General features: G+C 38.2%; 1 protein-coding gene across 1 annotated transcript in view; it reads left to right on the top strand.

Moving 5' to 3' along the window:
- Positions 1–6,685, top strand: part of Rb1 (RB transcriptional corepressor 1) — a 162,304-nt gene that overhangs the window by 127,531 nt on the left and 28,088 nt on the right. The gene's annotated exons all lie outside the window — the stretch shown is intronic.

Here is a 6,685-nt window from a genome sequence, read left to right as displayed (position 1 = left end):
ACAGAAAAAATGAAGAAGCTTAAAAAGTAAGATCAAAACAATTAAGAAACTGTAAACTTAGAATTTTAAACTCTAATCTTTATTGCTAAGACAGGAATGCCCTATGTTATAATATTCAATGTTTATAATTTTTTTTCAAATTATATATATATATTTTTTTTAAATTTTATGTGTATGCGTGTATTCCCTGCGTGTACGTAAGTGCACCTGTGTTGTGCAGTGCCCGCGGAGGTCAGAAGAGTCTGTCGGATCCCCTAGGACTGGCGTTATGGACAGTTACCCGCCATGTGGGTGCTGGGATTCAAACCCAGGTCCTCTGCAAGAACAACCAGTGTTCTTAACTGCTGAGCCATCTCTCCACCCCCTCAATGTTTATAATTTAAAAGTGAGAAAGAAGCGGGGCGTGGTGGCGTATGCCTGTAGTCCCAGCATTTGGGAAGCAGAGGCAGGCAGATCTCTGAGTTCAGGGCCAGCCTGGTCTACATAGTGAGTTCAAGGACAGCTGGGGCCAAGGACAGCTAGGGCCACAGGGAGACCCTGCTTCAAAAAGACCAAAAAAAAAAAAAAGAAAGAAAAAAGACTCTTTAGAGACATTCTAAGCATGAATAAGCCATTGACAATCTAGGCTTGAAATTAATGCTTGATTGCCTAGATTCCTGTTATGTGTCTTAGTCTGTTGGAGCTGCAAACAAAATACCAGAGACCAGGTGGCTTGTAAACCACAGGCATATATTGCTTACAGTTCTGAGGGCAGGAAGTTCAAGATCAAGGCAGCAGCACAGTCTATATCTTGAGAAGGCTTGATTTCTTTTTTCATAGATGGTCTCTTTTCACTGAATCCTTAGATGGTTGAAGGGGTGAAGTTACTTCTGGAGCCTCCTTTATAATGGCATGTGTTAAACTCAGTTGTGCTTAGAAAGGCCTTTGTTACTTTTACAATGTACCCAGGGCAAGAATGGCCTGTGGGTTTCCAAAGCCAGAGCAGGTGTAGAAATAGTAGCATGTATATATCAGCAAGAATCATTTTCGAGGAATACAAGCCCAGCCAATAAGCCTACTCCTATTGACTCAGATTACTTCACTTTCGGAATTAAAAACTTCAAAGTTTATAAAATCCTGGGGACTCAAGAGTACCTAGAAAGTCGAAAGCAACAAAGCCCAAAGCAGGTGAAATCTTTTATTGTGTTAATGTAAGGGTTTGGTTTTGTTTGTGCTTGGGCAAGTGCTTTACACCAAATCACATCTCTAGCCCATAGCTCAAGTTTTTAAGTTTTATTTATTTGTTTACCTTTTTCTTCCTTACAGACAGGATTTCACTTCACAGTATAGCCTAGGCTGACCTGGAACTCACTGGCTAACCCAGGTTGGCCCAACTCACTGTCCTTCTGTCTCAGCTTCCTGAGTGCTGGGATTTCAGATGTGCACCACCATACCTAGATTGTTTCATTTTTGAAACCAACACTTCGCTAACAGTAAACCATTTTTACTATAAAACTTTGGCTTAGACATGATACAGTATTTGCTGTTACGGGGTAATGTGTATGGGTAGAGTACTTTGGAGATTTCCATAGGAAAGAAATCTGGTGGTTTTGATTCTCTAGCATAAAGGCCACTGTTAAGAAGCAAGGAATGTTTGAGGAAAAGCTCCTTAGGTAACTTCATGTCCTCACTTCAGCATTGAAGGCATGTTTATTCCTGACTTTTGAATAGCCCTTCTTGTGCTTCCTTATTCAGTTATAACTTTCTCTTCCTTTCCTCCAAAATTTGGCAAGGCATCCTTTACTTTCATCATATTGTAACTTCCTTTCAAGACCTCTTTCATGCCCTGTTCCGCTTTTAATGTCTGTTTCTCACACTATATTGGTTCCCCTTAAAGTATTAATTCCTCCTACAATGTGAATTTTTGTGCATATTTCAGATATTCATTGTTATTTTATAATATTTTTCCGAATTTGTAATCACACCATTACTTCCTAAACAAGATCATTGTCTCTTCCTACTGTATTCTACACACCATCTGGATGGGAATTGTATGTTTGCTTATCTCTCTACCCAGTACCGCACACACAGTATGATTCACTAAATGCTTGATGTTCAGAGGATAATGATTCACAGTTTAAAATAATTTTCATTTTTACTCTAGTTTGTATAGAGTACTCTGTTGTACCTCACTCTCCACTTGGCTTTTTATTTTACTTTTATTTTTAAAAATTTTATTCATTATTTTTATTTTACATTTATGAGTATATTGCCTGTATATGTGTAAGTACACCCCTGTTGTGCAGTGCCAGTGAAGGTCAGAAGAAGGCATCCAGTCTCCTAGAATTGCCATGTGGGTGCTGGGAATCAAACCCGGGTCCTCTGCAAGAGCAGTCAGTGCTCTTAATCGCTGAGCCATCTCTCTAGCTTCTGCACTTGACTTTTAAAAGAAAGTCTTCTAAAAAGGCATTCTGGGGGTTGGGGATTTAGCTCAGTGGTAGAGCAAGGCCCTGAGTTCAGGCCTCAGCTCCTGGGGGGGGGGCAAAAAGACCCCCCCCCCAAGGCAACTAAAACAGTTTACATGTTTATACTTTGTGGATAAAGTGCATTTTCTTTTCTTTTCTTTTATTGTTAATTTTTATTTTATGTGTATGAATGTATTCTCTGCATGTTTGTAATTGCACCCATGTCATATAATACCTGTCGGATCCCCTGGAATTAGAGTTACAGGCAGTTGTTAGCCACCATTGTGGGTGCTGGGAATCGAACCCAGGTCCTCTGCAAGAGCAGCCAGTGAAAGCTCTTAACCATTGAGCCGACTCTCCAGCCCCAAGTTATATATTTTTATTTGACTAATATTTTTTGGAAAAAGAACCATGACAGAAAGGAGTACATAAAAAATTTTTATTTTGAAGGTTTTTTTATACATAGACAAAAAAACTTACATTTTTAACTTGTTACTCACTTTAAGATAGAATTAACCTCAAAAAGTTGGGAGAAGTTTAACCTTCTTATTCCAACTATTTATTCAACAAATGCTTATTGAATCCCTATCTATAAAGTAGTTTTAAACATTAGAAATAACTCTTGTGAATAAGATAGATAAAACCCATACTTTTCTGAATCTTGCATTCTAGTACAGACAGTTAATAAACCAGTAAACAGGTATAATATCAACTAAAGACCAATGCTTTGAAGAATAGAGCAGTTGGGGTAGGAAAGAGTGGGAGTTATAGCCTCTTGACGTGATGTTTGGAGAAGCTATTTGGGAGGTGCTGTTTGAAGAGATGTGAATAATGGTGTAGTGAGTGCTCTGGTGGAAGAATATTCCAGCCAGAGGAAGCAGCAAGTTGAGAAACAGGCTAGACCCATGCCACATCCATGGAAGAGGAAGGACCATCATGACTGGGAAGGGCAGCAAGCAGTGTGGTCTGAGAGAGAGCAAGAGGCGTGACTTCCTGTGGTGTTTTGCAAATCAAGATAAGGAGTTTGGATTTATTCTAAATGTGATAGGAATCCTTTGGAAGGTTGAATTGGGAGAAGGGGTAACTTTTTGCTCTGTTGAAGAGAGCTGAGCAGCAGTAGAATTTAAACTATGGAAACCAGTGTGTTGGATGCTATTTCACTGGTACAGATTAGACAACAATGGCTTAGACTCTAGTGGTGTTAGAAGTAATGAAGATGAGTTACAGTTGGGATATAATTTGAAGTTAGTCTCAACATGACTTACCTGGTAGATTGGATAGTACATGGAGAGAAAGAGTAATGAAAGGTGACTTCAGTGCCCAACTTCTCACTTCCCACTACTAGATATAAGGAGTGATTAATGATATGGAAAGGAGAAGCAAGGTTGTCTGTTTTTGTTGTTGCCTTCATGTTGAGGATGAGTTTGTGTTACATATACATAAAGTGAAGATGCTAAGGACCGATACTTGTGGGCAAAGTAGACATACAAATACTGTGTAGATGGATAAAAAACTAGGCATACATTCACATTTGAATAAATAAATTGTCCTTTGTAAATGACATTTATAACTAAGAACTATAACCATAATGTCATCAAACATTTATATTACATTTTGTGCTAAGGACTGTTCCAAATTCTTAACATGTATTAACTGAATTCTCACAATACTGTTCATTTAAGTTCCTATTACCATAAGTACCTCTACTTTACAGTGAAGAAAAGTGAACCCATATGATCTTAAACAACTTGTCTAAAAGTCATGTATCCAGTATGCTGGCTAGCATTTGAACCCATGTGGTATGGTTTCAGGGTTTGTACTTGTGCCCACTGTCATAACACACTGTCATAAACCTTTTATCTATATACCAGTGTGATAACTTGGGTTGGGGGCATGAAATTTATAAAGATGATAGCTGAATGAAACTTATTGGTGAACAAGGCCACATCTAATCCTTAAAGGAGGAATTTAGTGTGATCATATTATACTGATCTAAAGCATGAACCAGGTTTCAACTCATATCTAAAATATAGGTAAGTTAGCTGCTTAGCATACTTTGGTCTTATTAATTATATATTTTTGTGAGGTTCCCAGGTTTTCTAAAATGTCTTTATTGAAGCCAGGTGTGAGGTACATGCCTATAATCCCTGCCCTTGGGAGGCTGAAGCAGGAAGATCTTGAGTCAGAGGCCAGCCTGGGCTATATAAGATCCTGCCCTCCCCAACCCCCCTAAAAGAAAAATCGAAAAGGAAGTCTTTGAGAGACAATTGGGAATGGAATACTCCAGCTAAACTTATGTTTTGCACCAATACAATTTATCTTGTCTAGAAACATGAAACACAGAGTATAATAATATTCACATTCTTTGACATTCATGTACTAGGTGTGAATTATTAGTATTACTTTACTCAGATGAACATCATTAATGACTTTGACAATAAAAACAGCTACATATGGAGTTACATTATTATATTTTGGAAAAAACCTTGCCTTCTCATACCTCCATAGGACAGCCCATTCTGACACCACCTCCCTTGTGAGAACTTTTTCTGTATTGAGCTACTATTAAAAATGGCAACCTGTCTTCTCTTGGTCCATTTGAACTGAAAAGAGGTTGAAAAACATTAAGGCTTATAGTGATATGTGTAATAATGACTGATTGGTGATATTATTTTTATTTTACATGTATGAGTATATTGCTCGCATGTGTGTAAGTGCACCCATGTCATGCAGTACCTTTGGAGGTCAGAAGAGGGTGTCAGATATCTTTGACCTGGAGTTACAGATGATTGTTAGCTGCCATATAGGTGTTGGGAACCAAATCCAGGTCCTCCACAAGAGCAGTCAATGCTTTTAACAACTGAGCCATCTCTCCAGCCCTGGTATATCTCTTTTTATTTATAATTTATCAAGCACCTACTTGGTACCTAGAAGGGAAAAAGTAAATGTTTAACAGACATTTGTTTTTTTCTCCTAAAGTTGAGAATTGAGCACATCTTTAACATACTCAACTATATAGCCAAGGGACACAACCAATGTAATCACCCCAAATCATGGAAAGGAGAGGAAAGAATGACTTGTCAGGTGGCTACAGTGAAGGAACTCCATGTGTTATGTCATTTATTCCTACAGTATGAGTGCTGTTCTTGCTGTTCAGGTTGTACAGTTGCAGTTCCAAGAGCAAAATTGTTCTTACTAGTAAGATTAGGAAACAGAATTTAAGCTTTTATTTCTCCGATTCCAGAACCTGCACTCTTATTGCTATTGACTTTTTAGAAACTAATCCTTTATTCTTTTTGTTGTTGAGATGAGTTTAGGCAAGACTAGGATGAATAAGAAAAACATACTATTTAGGGATTCATTACTTATACTTGAGTAACTTACTATCCGAAAGGACTGCTGAGTAGTTTAATTTATTGGGATTTCTTTCCTTTTAAATTTTCTTCTTTCTTTAAATGTTTCTCTCAAGGTACTTTTGTTTTGTTTTGTTTTGGCACCTTCATATTAAAGACTTACCAGAGATATTTGATTGATAATCAGGTGTAAGAGTAAGTCACTAAAAATTAGCTAGAGGCTCTGAGTACCTGGGTGGGAATTGTAATTACCTGTACGGTGACTTGCAAGGATAATTCCCTGTGAATCTTTGTTGACTAATATCTTTAGGTCTTTTTGAGTCACCGTTTACTCAGCTTTGACTTCTGTTTTCATGCCTGGAAGATACGATAACGACTGCATACATCCTAGGATACAGAGACAGGAAGCAGTCTACGATATGCAACATTCATGGTCTAAACTTTTCCTTAATGCTGTCATTTTAAAATATTTTATTCTTATTTTATGTGTATGAATGTATTGCTTGCATGTGTGCAAGTGTACCTCTGTTGTGCAATGCCCCTGGAGGGCAGAAGATGGCGATAGGTACCCTGGAACTGTAGTTACGGACAGTTGTTAGCTGCCATGTGGGTGCTGGGAATCAAAACCCAGGCCTCTGCAAGAGCAGCCAGTGCTCTTAAACACTGAGCCATCTCTCCAGCCCCTATTTTTAGTTTTATGAGGAACCTTCATACTGATTTCTGTAGTGACTGCATAAGTTCACATTCCCACAAGCAGTGAGTAAGGAGTCCTCTTTCCCTATATTCTCATTTGTTTTCTATCCCAAATGCAAGTATGTGGCACCATGCTTAAAGGGAATGTTCTCTCTCTCTCTCTCTCTCTCTCTCTCTCTGTATAATATATGTGCA

This window comes from Nannospalax galili, unplaced genomic scaffold, assembly GCF_000622305.1.
Source record: "Nannospalax galili isolate Female #2095 unplaced genomic scaffold, S.galili_v1.0 scaffold388, whole genome shotgun sequence".
NCBI classification, from domain to species: Eukaryota; Metazoa; Chordata; class Mammalia; order Rodentia; family Spalacidae; genus Nannospalax; species Nannospalax galili.
The sequence above is the reverse complement of the archived record's forward strand: the minus strand, read 5'-3'. Positions and strand labels throughout refer to the sequence as shown.